This window comes from Aegilops tauschii, chromosome 6, assembly GCF_002575655.3.
Source record: "Aegilops tauschii subsp. strangulata cultivar AL8/78 chromosome 6, Aet v6.0, whole genome shotgun sequence".
In the NCBI taxonomy this organism is placed as follows: Eukaryota; Viridiplantae; Streptophyta; class Magnoliopsida; order Poales; family Poaceae; genus Aegilops; species Aegilops tauschii.
In genome coordinates, this window is record NC_053040.3 from 291,511,337 (window position 1) to 291,529,399 (window position 18,063).

Here is an 18,063-nt window from a genome sequence, read left to right on the forward strand (position 1 = left end):
TTTAGATTGTTGTTCAGTCTTAGGTACCTGCTATATCTTTCCATTTGCATGTAACAATAACATATGTTCGCTTTGGTTGTGTCACCGGCAAATAAAATAAAATGTCATATCTGCTTATTGGAATTTCTATCTTCTTATTGGAATTTCTGGGTTTAGACATCATAAGAGTCCATTCCAGACCCCATGGATCCTTGGGTTTCAGATGTCCTTTGAACTTGCATCAAAGGTGTCCTTCTCATGTCTCTTTACGGTTGAACGTCATGCACCTTGATGTTTTCTGAATGAGGCAGCAATAAGCTTCAAACGCTGAACAAAGAAACCAATATAGTCGAGGTCATATTCATGGGAACAAATTAAAATATAATAAATTTAGAAAAGCAAAATAAAAAGTTATGAATGTGCAACTTGCCATGGTTGAGTGGACAAAATCTTCGGAACATGAAACCAGAAGCTACATAGTGTTTGAATGTAGCAAGATTTATCCGAGTTGTGACATTGTTGCCTACCTATGTGCTTTGAACAAAATAAGGATTAGTTGCTATACCGTGTTTTGTTAGGTAGTTTTTTTACCATAAGGATAATGCTACAACTGAGTCATATGCATTTGAAAGATTTATGTACATCATGGCACTCTACAATTATTGCCTGGATTATTCATCAGAATTTCTTTGATAATTGGAGGGCCCAGTTCACAATTGGGAGAGAAAATACATCAGAAAAGAATGGAGAGACTTTATTCAGATAGATCCTGACGAACGTGCACCAGCAGCCAGCATCCTTTTTGTCACTCGATCTACGACCAGAAGAAATAAAAAAGGCAATTCAGTCTCTTCCCAGCTAAGAAAAAAAGAGAGGATGGATGTGATAGGACATCGTGTGTTCTTGACGTGGAGCCCAATCGAATCCAAGGTACGTGTCGTGGACTTAACACGACAGATGCCCTAGCAAAAGGACTTAGGTGTGGAGCCATCGCAACTAGGTTAGCTTGAAGGTGTTAAACAGGACAAAGGACACAGAGAGTTTACCCAGGTTCGGCCCCTCTCAATGAGGTAAAATCCTACTCCTGCTTTAGGTTGTATTGGTTGGGTTTGGATTACTAGGGAGCGAATACGCTTGACCTAGTTCTCAATTGATTGTTACTTGAGTTAACCTGCCGCCGGGTCACCCCTTTATATACAGGTTGATACCCGGGGGCTTACAGAGTCCTGGACGGCTCATACACAATGTGTCCAGCTCGTTATCCAACTAAGCTTGTTTTACAATACAAGTTAAACATGTGTGGCTCACACCCGTGGGCCTCAAGTCGTCCCCGGGTCTTGGGCCTTCAATAAGCTTTCTCTATGAACCGCCATCTTCATATCTTCTTGGTTCTCTTCATCTAAAGCCGCTAGTGCCATGACCCGACCCCTCTTGGTCGGGTCATACCCAGTAGTTATATCCCCAACATTAGGCCCCAGGTTGATTTGAACTTGTTCACATCAATCTTCAGCACTTGACTTAGCATAAGCTTCCATCGCTAATCTCTTACAAATTCATTATAACCCTCCATGACGTCACATCTCAGAATTGTGTTAACCCGCCATGACGTCATCTCGCATTAAGTTTGCACGAAGCCCAGAACATCTTAATATATCTTTTATCTTTAATAGCTCTTCCGAAAATCGAGGCATCCGTGTAGCCACATAATCATTTTTTAGGCCTCCTCGATTCCCGTGCATGTCATTTATCCATCTCCTTATAAATAGGGACAGGGGCCCTTTTCATTTTTTCACCCTTGCCCCCTCGTCTTTGTCTTCCTCCTCGCAACGCCCCTGTGCACCCAAGCTCCGCCACCGTCGGCCTTCGTCCACTGCCTCAACTCCGACCGCTGCATCAACTTGAATAGACCAGAGCACTACGACGCACCTCCGCTGTTCAACATCATCACTAAGTACTCCTCCTCTCACGTAGAAGATCTCCATTAGGGTTTGCCCAGTTCGTCGGAGTTCTTCTCTGTTCTTCTTTTCCTTCTTTAGATCACGTAGTTGAATCTGAACATGATATTGAAGACGTGCGGTAGTAGCTTATCATCCATTTTCCAATCGCAGTAGATACTTTTTCTGTATAAGATCCATCCGAACACATGAGTTCTTCCACTGCCTTCACTTTAGGTCTAGAATTTATTTCCTTTTTCAGAACCTCTATAGATCCAAAATTTTAGCACCAACCCGTGAAATCTGTTTGTCCATGACTTAGCAAAAATCACTCATAGATCCACTACACTGGGAACTTCCGGGCGGTTCATACGATAAACCATAACCCGCCATAGAGCGTTAGTCCCCTTGTTAAGCCGGCAAGATATGTTCTCCATGCGCGTAACCCGGTATTGTCTTCTGGTTTAGTTATGTCATTCTTGGTAGCACTCACTTTTTGATGACTAGCCAGCTTAGCATCAGAATCCTTAACCTGGTAATATTTTCCTTTGTAGTCAAAAATAATGTCTAGAGCCAAGACCATCACCTCATGCAACTAGGTCGTTTCTCGGGTCACCGAGGAAACATTGAACGAATATGTTCAAACGAGTGTCTTAGCCAAAAAAGATGTCATCCATTGGAGGGTCCCAGGCACAGGAACCCCTCCTGAGCCAAGGAAGGTGAAGTAATTGTCTTTACTGATCATCTGCTCCGAGGTTTTACCCCTCCCGACTCAAAATTCTTCCATCATGTGCTGCACTTTTTCAAGCTCCACCCTCAAGATATTGGGCCCAATTCCACCTCAAACATCTGCAACTTTCAAGTGTTCTACGAGGTGTACCTTCAACAGGAGCCCACTGTAGAACTATTCAAGGAACTTTATTATTTAAACCAGCAGACTGAATTCACAGACGGGCCCAGCCTAGAGTTAGATGGCATTTCGATTCAGAGGCAGAAAGAAGCCACCTTCCCAGCCGCCAAACTGCCCAGTCATCCCAAGGACTGGAACCAAACTTGGTTTTACTGCCAAGACACTTGTCCAGAAGGAGAGAATCCTCTCCCGGGTTATCGTGAAAACCGGCTTGGCAATAGGCACCCTCTGCCCGAACGGATTAGTGCAGAAGAACGGGCCAAATATATGCCCGGCTTTTCAAAGATCAGAGCCTTAATGGCTAACGGCTTGACTGGAATCGACCTAGTCTGGTGTTGGGTCGCCTGGAGAATCTTGCCATTAAGCCGCCGCTCCAGTTTAATGTGTGAGTATACTGGCCATGCCAAAGACCCTCAGCGCCACTGTCAGACTGAGCTGATTGATGAAGATATCAATGATATGACCAAGACTCTGCTGAATGAGAGCTTGGAAGATTCCAGCAAGACCGACTTAGGCCCTTTTTGTACCCTTAACAAACCTCCAACTGTAAGTATTTGGAACAATTTCCGGTTTACTCTGTTATTCACTTGAAAACTGCTTTCTTAGTCATTTTAACTTCTGCAAGCCGATTTTTCTTTCTGGAACAAGAAGCTGCAAGACAAGCCGGCCAAGAAGACCTGGACAAAGAACAAGGCTCAGAAAAAGCCTGCCAAGAAGAAGACCACCCCCTCCGAGTTATTTAACATGGATGATGATGAGTTGGAGGTAGAACTTGACTCCCTTGGCTCATTTTTTGTACATCCTATTGACAATGATCACTATCAGGATGACGCGGATGGCGAAGAGGTAACTATCCTTTCCTCTGACTTAGATCCTCTGCCAAGACAGAAATTTCATCAAGCGATCCGGAAAGTAAGGTTTTCTCACCCTTTAGCTTACTTGGATCCCAACTTTATTTTGAAGAAGCAGCAGCATGAAGCTCGCCGCACAACCCGGAACAGTCGCGGTGGGATTCTAACCTCCGGTTTACCCAACATGCCAGCTCCTCGCAAACGCCGTGTAGAGGTTTCACAGATTTCTGACTTAGCTTTTCCCAAGGCGGGTCTTTTTCGACAGCCTCTTAACCCTTCTGATTCAAATTATCAAGGAACCTCTCACTCGTCATCAGGTGATTCCACTAGAACTCAGGTTCCTCTGTTCAAGACGGTTCCTGGGTAAGAACACTTAAGCCTGCTTGCTTTAACACCTTACTCAATTGGTATAGTAATCTCATCATATGTTTTACTTTCAGTGCTATGGCCAAACCCAGCAAGAAGTTGAAGGTTAGTAAACTGGCTGAAGATCCCAAGGTTGCTGACCTGGAGAAATAGACAATGTCTGAGTCTTTGCACCAGACTTCAGAAGCAGCCATGGATGATCCGCCGCCAGAAGAGCACCCTGTCACCATGGACCCCATGAATATTGATCCAGAGAATGCTAAGCCGCCCAGCCCCGCTCAGCCGGCTCAAGGAACCAAAGACATCATAGTTATTGGGATGGCTTACACAGACCAGGTAACCCCACCGTCTTGTCCAAGCACAACGCCAAAGAGGAATTCTCAGCTGCTGACAAAGGCAAGTGGAAACTAGATCTAGAGAGCTATGCTCAATTTAATTCCCAGGAGCTTCACGCGGGCTAGTTGAACCGCCTTCACACCAGCCATGACTTTGAAGCCGGCTTGGTTAATCTCATGAAAGATCATTTTGAGGTAAGCAAAAAAGTTGTCTCACATAAATATATATGTGTCAGCTGCCAAGTCTATTGAATATGAAAAACTTGAATATATTGTAGACTTTAAATATCGTTGTTGATCTTGATGTCCATGTCATAGCATGTTAGAACTGTAGAATCAACACAAGTAGCCCCCAAGGGCCGGCATAAGCTGAAGCCGGGACTTCAAATTGTAGCTCTTAATTTCACATATGTAGCCCCCAAGGGCTGGCTTAAACTGACAAGTTAAGTCGGGACTTCAAATTGTAGCTCTTAATTTTGCATCTGTAGCCCCCAAGGGCCGGCTTAATCAGCATGGCTAAGCCGAGACTTATCACCATAATTATGAACAACACCCAATTATGTAGCCCCCATGAGCCGGCTGTAGTCGTAGAAAACTTAGCCGGGTCATTAAAGATTCGTCTTCAAAAAGAGCAATGTGCATTAGCCCCCAAGTGCCAAGTAAAATACTGGTATTATGCTTGGGACTTCAATAAAGTGATTATTATAACCATATATTGCTGCTGACTCGCCTTATCTTGTAGGCTGAATTGAATATGAAAGAGTCTCAAGTGGTGGATCTGAGACAAAACATCCAGTCCCAACAAGCAGAAACTTCAAAGGCCAAGTCAGAGCTGAAGACCGCTTTGGAAAACATTGAAAGATGAAAAAGGACTTCAGTGCTGAGAGAACCGGCTGGGACACCGAGAAGGCAGCTTTATTAAAAAGAGAAGAAGATGTTGTAGCTGCCCTTAAACTGGTAACCGATGAGTTGTCCGGTTTAAAGTATCAAACCAACAGCATGACAACGGCCATCTTTGGTAAGTAATAGTATACTTCAGTATTTCTTTATAAATGTTGAACAACCATTGAGCCGGTTCATAAATACACTTGTCAATGCAGGTTCCAGAAGCTCCAAGCTGGGTGATGATATGTGCATAAGGCTGAAAGCTATATATACTCTTGTGGAGCAGTTGTACACTGGTGCTCAACGTGCTATTTCTGCTGCCTTGCATAAGAAGCAACCACCTTCCCTCATCAAGGAAGTGTTGGAGAAGCCGTCTATGCTGCCACAAAGGGTTGAGGAATTAAGGCGATCAGCTGCTAGAGCCGGTGCCATCACCGCCCTGAGCCGGTCAAAGGCGTTGCAAGCAGAACTTGATCCGGAAGAGATATCAACCGTCTGTCCCAGTGTAAAAGAAGATGGGTCTCCCTTCAGTGCTGATGATTTCACCAAAATAGTAAGGTAAATGTGTCCTTGGGCAAGCAAACAGGCTGAGGAAACTGATCTCTCCAAATATCATCCGGTTTATAATGTTGAAAATGCCAAAGTGAAGGCGTCGGTTCATGAGGCCATGGACCTTATCCCGCCAACACGTAAGCACACCTTCGCTCTTGACATTGACCCATCAACCCTTATAGACGATGAAGCTGTTTTCAAAGCTTTGACTGGGATCGATTGGTCATCGCCTAACTTCCAGGCAGCAGAGGAAGAAGAAGAACCGGCGCAGGATGACCCGGAAGCCTCAACCCGCCAAGACCAAGAGACTTGATCCATGGGGCGGTTCCTTCATCTACATCAGCGCACTGTGCTTTTAAAAATCACTTAATCATTTGGGCTCGGGGAGCCATGTAATAGGCTAGATGAAAAACCATGATCTGTCATGCCATCGTGCATGTTTATGCGTATAATATTTTGAGCCGCCCGATCTGATGCTGAAGATCCGCTGCTTATGGTCATAATTTTTTATCAATCATGCCGATCATGTTATCATAAGCCTTGTACACAAGTAAACAACATGTGCCCTGGCGGTTCACACCAGGGCGGGTCATGATGTCCCATATAAAAGCCGCTGGAGACTATATAGTCCATAACCAGGGCGGGTTATCAAAACCTCACATATTCATACAACAAGTAAACAACATACCTATGAAATTTGTTCATACCGCCGGCTTATCACGCCAGATGCAGCAAGGGTAACAGCCCAAAGACATAGAGCGCATCGCTCTAAGTGCACAGTCAAAACATACTGGCGACTTATTGCCCAAAGCCAGGCTGGGTTATCAAAACCCACATATATGCTCAAATATGAGCCACAAAGATTAAGGCTACATGGCCTGGATCATTTTAAACCACATGTCAATATGGTACAAAAGATGAACCCAAATAATGTTCAAATAAAAAAATCAAACCAAAAAAACAAGGCTTTCATAGGCTGCCAAACCTCAATATCAAGTGCTATTCAAGGGCCGCACAACCGCTGAGTTAATCCTTTATTCAAACCTGTAAGCTGGGCCTCACATGACCAATCGCCGTTTTAACTTTGACAAGTTCAGAGTCTCTATAAGATTGACTGCCAAGAGTTCGGGGAGTCATTCCAGGATTACCTGGGCGAAGTGGCAGGCATATAAAGGCAGGATAACCCGGATTTTTGGTGAATACACCTTGCGTCCAAGCCGATCAAAAGGGTAAATATAGCTATGTCCATTGAACAGGAAGCCCCCAAGCGATCTTTAGCAAGCCATCAAGGCAGGTTACCTATGTTTGAACTGCACATTATAGCAAGTTCTCTTTGGCAACCATTCAACTTGAGCAAAAAAGCCCCCAGGTCGTTTGCAACAAGGCGTATAAGTCGGATCAAAAGGGTAATCATAGCTACGCTCAGTAAGCAGGAAGCCCCCATGTTATTTGTAACAAGGCATGCAAGCCGGATCAAGAGGGTAGTCATAGCCATGCTCAATGAGCAGGAAGCCCACAAGTGATCTTATGAATTGTCAATAAAGAGTCAGATTCTCAGAAATGTGTCGGTGCAACAAACCCCGGGTCTGTTGCCCAGACTGTGCATAGGCACAAGAGCAAGATTGAAGCACCAGCCCAAGTCAGAGTTCAAAGAACCAAGAGATTCGAAGAACCAACATGCAACTCAGAGAGACTAAGGCCAAGCCAGAAGCAGCAGGATAGCGCCAAGAGAAGGTCTCCTTTGCCGGGCAGGCGAGCCCGGCAAGGGGCAAGGCCACCCCTAAAAGCAGGCGCCCGAAACGCCCCGGCAGGACCTGCCGGGGCTCGCGGAGGCAAACCCACCTCACCAAGCACTCCAGCACGACCCACGTCGTCCATCAGTGCAGTGCCAAGCCGCAAGGTGATTAAGTGGCAGCCATTCGCCACATGGCAGCCATTTCCTATAGGAGAAATGTACAGACGACACCCGTCCTGCGACGTGTCAAGAGAACAGGTGTGGAGCTGGAAAGAGAGCCCGACAAGCCTTGCCGGGCAACCAGTGTTGTGACGCTAAGCGGCGCATTTAATACGCCCTGTCAGCCCGCAGAGTTAGGTATGATAGCACTGTTTGCTATCATATCAGTGCATAATGACTACTTTGCCATTGTGGTGACCCCTTGATCTATAAAAGGAGGCCCATGGCACCCGTAGAAAGGGTTGGAAGGTTGATGAACCAACACCCCCATACGCGTGTAATCGCTGCTGCCCTCAGGCAACCCTTGTTGGGCAAGCGTACTATGCTTCACCACCTCCATTCCACCATCAATCCACCAAAGCAGGAGTAGGGTTTTACGCCTCGCGGTGGCCCGAACCTGGGTAAATTGCTTGTGTGCTCTCTGCTGTGCTGCCGTACGCCGGTCTGCTCTTTGTGCAACACGACGTCCCCCTGCCGAACCAGCAAGGGGCCTCCCAGTCCCATAGGTGGTCGCGGATATTCCGCGACATCTTTGGCGCGCCAGGTAGGGGGATCGCTTGCGCGAACCTGAGAGCGTGCGCAGCGCGTCATCTTCATCACCATCTTCATCTTCAACGACGCCATTGACCATGGCGCCCAAGAAGAAGTCTGGTACTTCGGCCCATCCATCCACCTCGAAGGCTCCGCCGCCCGCGGCCTCTAATGCCGCGGGGGATGCGGAGGCAAGCGGGGACGTGAACGCTGCTGGGGATGTGGTTGGAGCAGGTGGCACCATCACCACTTCCCCAGCGGCCGGCACAGAGGCAGGAGATATCGGAGGAGAACAACATCAGTAGCGCCTCGACGATCACGCTCCGCAAGGTGCGGGCGAGGGGGTCACTCCTTCCGCACCCCCTCCTCCCACCGACGGGCACAGCCACAGCAACGGCGCTCGGTCCGGGGTAAGCCATCGCCCTCCGGCCGCCCCCACCACGGGAGCAACCACGGTGCATGCGCCTCCTCCTGGATGAGCCAACCAAACCGCTGCGCTCAACGGAGCCGCTGACCCTCGAGCACCACCGTCGCGCATCCGCTGCCCAGGTGGTCGTTCCACAACAGCATGGGGACGGCACCGCTGGCACCGTCAGGAGCCAGGCGACGGTGCGGTCGACATCATCAACGTCTATGCCAAGCACAACCATGGAGGCAATGGCGCGAGCTCAGCTGCTACTGAGGTTTCCACCAGCAGCCGAGCAGATGGATGAATGGTGTGCCACCATCCAAAGCCTGCTCGGTTTTGCCGAAGCCGGGGGCTCACGACGAGCTGGCGCGCCGCAACCTTCCCAAGCGACAGCAACCGCCCATACTGCTGGCCGAACGAAGGGGGCCGTCCCCACAGTGCAGTCCCCACCACGGCAGCCGGCGCGGGCGTAGCAGAATCAAGACCCCAACGACATCTCGATGGACTCATATGATCCTCAAGCACGTCCAGGCCAACGTCGAGCCCCGGAGGATAGACGGCGGGGGGACGTGCGCATCATCATAGATCGACGCCGCGACGACCTCCGCAAGACTGACGGATGCGATGGCCTCAACGTCGACGAGCCTGCGCTCGGTGTTCGCGGGTGCCTACCTTTCGAGGTCGGCTACCCTGCCTTTACACAAGAGCTACGGCAAGTCCGTTGGCCGTCCGTTCGCACGTTCAAGCCAGAGATACCTGAGAAGTACGGCAGGAGGCTGAACCCGGCAGAGTTCCTGAGCATCTACACCATCACTGTTCAGGCTGCCGGGGGAAGAGATGAGAAGGTGCTCGCCAACTACTTCCCTTTGGCCCTCAAGTCCAACGTGAGGTCTTGGCTGATGCACCTGCCGGAGAACTCCATTTTGTCATGGGAAGACCTGTGCCACGAGTTCATCGGTGCCTTCACCGGTGGCCACCAAGAGCCCGGCAGGCCCAGCGACCTGCAACTTCTTCAGCAGAAGGAAGGAGAAACCCTTTGTAAGTACTTACAGAGATTTAGTAAAGTTCATAGAAATATTCCAAATATCCATCCGGCAGCCCTTATAGCAGCTTTCCAGTCCAATGTGTGCAACCATCGTATTCGTTCCAAGATGAACGTGTGGTTGCCCAAGATTGTGAAAGAGCTATTCACACTAGTGGATAAGTGTGCTCGGATGGAGGAAGGAAGGAAGTGGACCGAAGAGGAAGATTGCACCAATGTTGATTCGGAGGATGAGGATGAATCAACCAGTCAGAGAAAGGGCAAGAAGCACAGTAAGAAGCCAAGAGATAAGGGAGTGATGACTGTGGAAGGTTCGGGCACACCTAGTACCGGCAAGAAGGCCAAGGCTGAGTCCCCCGACAAGGAAGCTGCCGCTTGCGCTGCCTGCCGGGAAGCCGCTGCCGCCGAGAAAGCTGGGAAAGGCGATGGGCCGTACTGCAAGATCCATCAGACCAAGGGCCATGACCTTCAGGTGTGTTACTAGGTTGAGCAGCTTGTCAAGGAACAGAGGGCAGAATATGACAAGCGTGACAAGGAAAAAGGTCAGAATGCCACTAGCGGTAAGGGCCGAGGCGGTGAAGCAAATCGCCCCGGCAAACCCTTTCGGAACCAAGGAAAGCCCGCCAGGGGTCAAGAGAAGGAAATCTATGATGATGTGAGTGATAGAGGGGATGAAGAGGAAACCAGTGAGCAGGAGTTTCAGAAGGCCACTGACGCCCTATGCATTGATGGGGGTGTATCTTTGCACGCCTCCCACCGCCAGGTCAAGCGATGGGCACGAGAGATCAATGTTGTGGAGCCAGCGCCAGAAGCCCGGAAGCCGCTCAAATGGTCTCGCACGCCCATCATCTTTGACGAGGAGGATCACCCTGGCCGCAGCACTGCGGTAGGGTGTTTGCCATTGTTGGTCTCCCCAACTATTCGCTACCTCAAGGTCACAAAGATGCTAGTGGATGGAGGGCCGGGTTGAACCTGATTTCCCCGGCAGTCATCAGCAAGCTTCAGATAGGAGAAGAAGAACTAGAGGCTACCGGCACACTTCAAGGAGTTAATCCTGGCAGGAGCCGTCCAAAAGGGAAGATTGCATTGCCGGTGACATTTGGAGGAGAATTGAACTATCGGACCGAGAAGATTATGTTTGATGTGGTTGATCTCCCCCTGCCGTACAATGGGATTCTTGGACACCCGGCCCTGGCCAAGTTCATGGCAGCATCCCACTATGCTTACAACACCTTGAAGATGCATGGGCCACCGGGAGTCATCACTATCCCATCAGATGAGAAGGATGGGATTATTTGTGTGGCCAAGATGTACCGGGATGCACTCGCAGCAGAGGCAGCGACAGTGATAGATCCTGCCAAGGAAAGCAAAGGAAAGAAGAGGGATTGTAGGGCCTCCGGCAAGGAGTCCGGGAAGCATGCCCCCTCCGAGTGCACGGTACCCGCTGACGATGTGCCGGAGTGTTCCAACAGCAAGAGATCCAAGGTTGCTGTACCCCAAGTGAAGAAGGTCCCATCAGGGCTGGCTGGCGTTGATGGTACTTTCACTATCAGCACCACCCTTGATGACAAATAGGAAAGCGCGCTCATTGCCTTCCTGCGGGCTAATATTGATGTGTTTTCTTGGCAACCATATGATATCCCCAGTGTTCCCAGGGAGGTAATCGAGCACCACCTTGATGTCTGCCCACGTGCCCGACCTGTCAAGCAGAAAGTCTGGAAGCAGGCCTTGGAGAGGCAGCAGTTCATTGCCGAAGAGATCAAGAAACTGGAGGCAGCTGGTTTGGTCAGGGGGTAATGCATCCTATGTGGTTAGCAAATCCAGTGGTAGTCCGGAAGGCTAATGGGAAATGGAGGCTTTGCATTGATTTCACAGATCTCAACAAGGCTTGCCCGAAGGACCCATTTCCCTTGCCGCGCATCGACCAGATTGTGGATTCCACTTCAGGTTGTAATTTGCTCTCCTTTCTGGATGTGTACTCCGGATATCACTAGATCTTCATGTCCAAAGAAGATGAAGAGAAGAAGTCATTCATCACTCCATGTGGTACATCCTACTTTGTCCGCATGCCATTCGGATTAAAGAGGGTCGGGTCCACTTTTGCAAGGGCAGTTCAAATTGGTTTTGAGCCATAGTTACACAGGAATATAGAAGCCTATATGGATGATATCGTGGTCAAAACCAAGGATAAGGCCACCCTTATCCAGGATTTGGAGGAGACATTACTAATCTGCGCAAGATCAATTTGAAGCTTAATCTGGAGAAGTGTGTGTTTGGTGTTCCCTCCGGCAAGCTACTTGGTTTCTTCATGTCCCATCGGGGGATCGAAGCTAACCCCGACAAGATCAAAGCCGTCGAGCAGATCTAGGCACCAAGGACAGTTAAGGATGTGAGGCGCTTAACAGGATGCATTGCCGTGCTAAGCAGATTCATCTCCAAGTCTGCCGAGCGTGCCCTGTCGTTCTTTAAAATTTTGAAGAAGGCAGGGCCTATGAAGTGGACCCCGGAAGCATATGCAGCTCTACAGGAATTGAAGGCCTACCTATCGTCTGTGCCTACCTTGGTTGCGCCCAAACCTCAAGAAACGTTGTTGCTATACTTGGCGGCAGCCAACCAAGTGGTCAGTGCGGCCTTGGTAGCCCAGCGAGAAGTGGATGACGCAGAAAGTGAGCAGAAAACAGCAGAGTCAGATAGGGATCAGGATAGCAATGATCACGGCAACGAGAACAGCCCCAAGGACGCGGCAACGAAGAAAGTGGTGCAGCGCCCAGTGTACTTCGCCAGCTCCTTATTACAGGGGGCTAGATGGAGGTACTCTGGTGTGCAAAAGTTGATCTTTCGCCTCATTATGGCCTCAAGGAAACTGCGCCACTACTTCCAAGCCCACGAGATCACGGTTGTCACTCGTTTTCCATTGCAAAGGATACTCCAAAACCCTAAGGCTACTGGCAGAATAGTGGAGTGGGCTTTGGAGTTATCCAGCTTTGGTTTGAAGTTTGAGAGCACATCGACTATTCAGAGCAGGGCACTGGAAGAGTTTATTGCAGATGGACGCCAACCCCTGATGAGGAGATGACAGAGACAGCTGTCCCCGGCAAGGAATCACCCCAAGAATGGACTATGTATTTTGATGGTGCTTTTTCCCTACAAGGTGCAGGTCTAGCGTGCTTCTTGTTGCCCCCTCCGGGGAGCACTTGAAGTACGTTGTACAAATACATTTTTCCCGAGAAGAAGCCACCAACAATACAGCTGAGTGTGAAGGGCTCCTTGCTGGGCTCAGAATTGCAGCAGAATTGGGAATCAAGAAGCTGATCATTTGAGGAGACTCACAGCTTGTGGTGAGACAAGTTAACAAGGATTATCAAATCCCATTGATGGAAGCATACGTAGAGAAAGTGAGGAGATTGGAGGAGCACTTTGACGGGTTGCAAACAGAGCACGTACCCCGTGCGGAAAACAACATAGCTGATCACCTGTCAAAGTGTGCTGCGGAGAAGCTTCCTGTGGAACCAGGAACTTTTGTTCTCCGTCTCTCTCAGCCCTCCGTATCACTAGCCACAATGGCCCGAAAAAGGAGAAAGTTGGACTACGGTAAGCCTCTCCCGGTCGAGCCGTCCGCTCCCGGCAGAGACCCTGCCGGAAACAAGTCCTCACAGCCTGCCGGACCACCCCCTCTAGCTGGGCCCATGGACCCCACGAACGAGGCTGGTGCTCCTGCAGTGGAGGGGGTGCCGCTAGTCCTTGTTGCCGAGCTCCAGGCTCCAACTTGGGCAAGGCACATTGTCCACTTCCTCCAGACCAGAGAACTCCCCGGCGACCAAGATGAAGTTGAAAAAGTAGCCCGGAGGGCCAGCATGTATCAGTTTTTCAATGACACTCTATACAGAAGGAGGCCCAACGGTGTGGAATTGAAGTGTGTCTGCCGGGAGGATGGAAAGGAACTGTTGGCTAAGATTCACAGAGGAATGTGCGGCTCCCACATTGGATCAAGGGCATTAGTTGGGAAAGCATTCTGGCAAGGATTCTATTGGCCCACAGCCCTCCAAGATGCGGTCGAGTTCATCATGACATGTGAAGCCTGCCAGTTCCATTCCAAGAAAACACACCTGCCTGCTCAAGCACTTCAAACAATCAATCTATCATGGCCATTTTCAGTCTGGGGGCTCGATATCCTCGGCCCCTTGCCCCGAGCAATCAGGGGCTTTGAATTCTTGTTCGTTGCCATCGACAAGTTTAAAAAGTGGCCGGAAGTGACTGCTGTGAGAAAGGTGACTGCTCAGTCAGATATCAAGTTCTTGAAAGAACTGGTGTGTCATTTTGGAGTTCCGGCAAGGATCATCACCGACAACGGCACCCAGTTCACGAGCCACGCCTTCATGCAATATGTTCGTACCCTCGGATGCAAATCTCATTCGCCTCTGTGGCACACCCCCAGAGCAATGGACAAGCTGAGAGGGCGAACGCTAAAGTGCTACGTGGAATCAAAACAAAAACTTTTGATACGTTACAGAAGCATGGGAGACGGTGGATCGAGGAGCTGCCGGTAGTTCTCTGGTCCCTCAGAACAATACCTAACCGAGCTATCAGGCAGACTCCCTTCTCCCTGGTCTACGTGATAGAAGTAGTTATCCCCATGGAACTCATTTATGGGTCCCCTCGAATGCTTGCCTACGATGAAGTAGCGCAAGATTAGCACCGGCGTGACGACACTGTTCTACTTGAGGAGAACCGTCTCCGGGCTGCTACGCGTGTTGCACGCTACCAGCAAGCCCTGCGTCGCTATCACAGCCACATGGTTTATGCCCGGTGTTTTGAGGAAGGTGACCTTGTCCTTAGGCATGTTTAGTCCACCAAGGGTACAAACAAGTTGTCACCAAAGTGGGAAGGCCCTTACCGGGTGGTACGAGTCACCAAACCTGGCACAGTCCATCTGGAGACCGGAGATGGTACTCAGTTGCAAAACTCATGAAATATTGAGCATCTCCACAAGTACTACCCGTAAGGCGCGGCTGTCAGGCCCTTCCCAGTAGCCACCCTTTTGTATAGGCCTTGCATCAGCTGCGTGTCCCCTTGTACGAAGCCGGGGCGATGACCCCGTGCAAGAGAAACTAAAGAAGCGCTATAGGGGGGCCCCCAACTAAGATTGCATGCATGCATGAGCGCAACAAGATCACTGCATAAGCATTTGATGAGCATTTCATATGCATATAGATAGGATCACATCCTGCATTCATTCTCATCTACATGAAGTTGCAGGTTCCTGCAGTGGACTTGGCTTCGACAAAGATTGAGAAGATTGCCCGGCATAGCGATCCTCGGCAAGCCAAGCAGATAAAGTTCTACCTCCTGCCCATTAATGTTCTGTAAGCTATAACTTGTGCATTAGAAAACCTCGCCTCTCTTTTGAAACTTAGGTGCTCCCATCCATGACTCAAATGCAGCTTCGGTCAAGATGGTTGTAGTGGCCTTTGGCAAAAAAGAGTTGGCGGGGGGCTAGTCCCTCTGTCTGTTCCCCGCAGACGCAGCTCTCCGGCAGACAAGAAGGGTATCGGCAGGATAGCCTGCCGGGCAAAACTCATTTGTTTACATTAAAGAGGCATCTCACCTTTGCATGGACATACACATGCGTGAGTTCCCAGCAAGGTTCGTCTTTTTCATTCATATGCTAATACAAGTACAAGCATTACAGAACACAAAGACAGACACGAGAGATTACATTATTTGAATTAAAATTTGGCCGTTGCCTACAGATTTAAGATTGAAAAAAGATAAGTGCCCTGTTACACCTTTGCCCCTATCCATCTCCTACAGGAAGAGTTCGAAGAGGCCGGAGACGGGCACAGCTGGGATTCGGCACCTCCCCAGGATCAGGATGGCGCCGCTCCTCGGCAAGGAGGAAGAAACCGGAGGGCAGTCGTGAATGGTGATGCTGCCGGAGGACCAGATGGGAGGCACGGAGTCACCGGCAAACACGACTCATCGGAACGGTCGTCCCCGGTCTTGACGCGTCGTGGGTTGCCATTGCCGTCCGCATCACTACCACCCGAAGACCTCGACGCGGCCGTCACGCCGGACGCCATGCTCTCTGGATCCATCCACAGAGAGCATGGTCGTCCCCAGAAGCCGTGACGTTAGAAGCCACCGCATGTCCCGGAGACGCATGAGAAAGCAGGAAGCCTTCCTGCACGACAAAAGAACAGCACCCAGGAGGAGCCAGATTCGCCCCTATCAGCGGCGAATCTCTCTTGTGGCTCCTCCCTGATGCCGTAAGGGGAAGAAGAATGGGGGGCGATCGACTACCACACGCCGTGCCCACCTCGAGACGCGACATGGTGTCGTTCGCGTCCTCTCCCACGGAAGTCAAGGCCATGGGCGGCCCGGCGGCAAACACGCAGAGGTTGCCACTCTCAGCGTTGTCGTCGCACCACCGGAGTCCCCCTTTTAGATTTAAGGGGGGCTTCGAAATGAGGCCAGGGGGCTGGCCCCAGGCTCCCCCTTCAACATGACCAGCAGAAGCAGCAAAGGATGAAGAGGAGAAGTGCAAGGATGAACGACTCCACCCTCTTCCGCCCCTCCTTTTATAGGCGGAGCGGGGAGGGCAGCTGCTCCATCAACGGGCGGCCACCGTCCTCCTCCGCCAATTCAAGACGACCGGGCCATCACCATGATGCTCTTCCGCGCCACGCGCCTCCGTTACCTATCCCGCGTGATGCATGCAGAATACATGGCCAAGGATAAGGGCGCACTGTGGGAAGAGTAAATTGGCAGTTTCTACCCCGTGCGTTAAAGTCATTCACGGGCCGTCACTGGAGCAGCCCCACAACTATCGGCTTTACACCACGCGCGGGGAAACCGGAAACTGGCCCAAAATCAAGGCTGATGAAGAAGCAATGAAGACCTCAAGGGGCCAACCCCTTCAGCAACCCTTGCCTGTGCACTTATTAGGCACTACCCAGACGATGCTCAGCGGCGCGTTTGGGGCAGGCCCGGGGGCTTCTGTCGGTGCAACAAACCCTGGGTCTGTTGCCCAGACTATGCACAGGCACAAGAGCAAGATTGAAGCACCAGCCCAAGTCAGAGTTCTAAGAACCAAGAGATTCGAAGAACCAACATGCAGCTTAGAGAGACTAAGGCCAAGCCAGAAGCAGCAGGATATCGCAAAGAGAAGGCCTCCTTTGCCGGGCAGGCGAGCCCGGCAAGGGGCAAGCCGCCCCCACAAGCAAGCGCCCAAAGCGCCCCGGCAGGACCTGCCAGGGCTCGCGGAGGAAAAACCACCACACCAAGCACTCCAACACGACCCACGTCGTCCATCAGTGTGGTGTCAAGCCGCAAGGTGATTATGTGGAAGCCATTCGCCACATGGCAGCCATTTCCTACAAGAGAAACCTACAGACGACACCCGTCCTGCGACATGTCAAGAGAACGGGTGCGGAGGTAGCAAGATAGCCCGGCAAGCCTTGCGGGGCAACCAGTGATGTGATGCTAAGTGGCGCATTTAATGCGCCCTTTCAGCCCATAGAGTTAGGTATGATAGCACTGTTTGCTATCATATCAGTGCATAATGACTACTTTGCCATTGTGGTGACCCCTTGATCTATAAAAGGAGGCCCATGACACCCGCAGAAAGGGTTGGAAGGTTGATGAACCCACACCCCCATACGTGCGTAGTCGCTGCTGCCCTCAGGCAACCCTTGGCGGGCAAGTGTACTATGCTTCACCACCTCCATTCCACCATCAATCCACCCAAGTAGGAGTAGGGTTTTACGCCTCGCAGCGGCCCGAACCTGGGTAAATTGCTTGTGTGCTCTCTGTCGTGCTGCCGTACGCCGACTGCTCTTTGTGCAATGCGACATCCCCTTGCCGAACCAGCAAGGGGCCTCCCGGTCCCATAGGTAGGCGCGGATATCCCGCGACAAAATGAAACAATAGAGGCCCTGAATTATAAGGGATGTCGGCTTTATTATACTAATCATAATATATACATTGGTAGAAATATGTACATCACAAGAGCCGGTGGCTCACGTGTAATAAGGCCGAAGATGAGTAATGTTCCACGGACGACGGGTCTCTTCCTCAGACTTGCGTGAGTCCTTGTGCTCTCGAATATCAGTGAGGTAGTATGACCCGTTGTTTAGATTTTTGCTGACGACAAAGGGCCCTTCCCAAGGTGGGGACAATTTGTGCATGTCTGTCTGATCCTGGATGAGCTGGAGCACCAAATCACCTTCTTGAAAGGTACGAGTTTTAACCCAGCGGCTATGATAACGACGCAGATCTTGTTGGTAAATCGCCGAACGAGCCGCCGCAAGGTCACG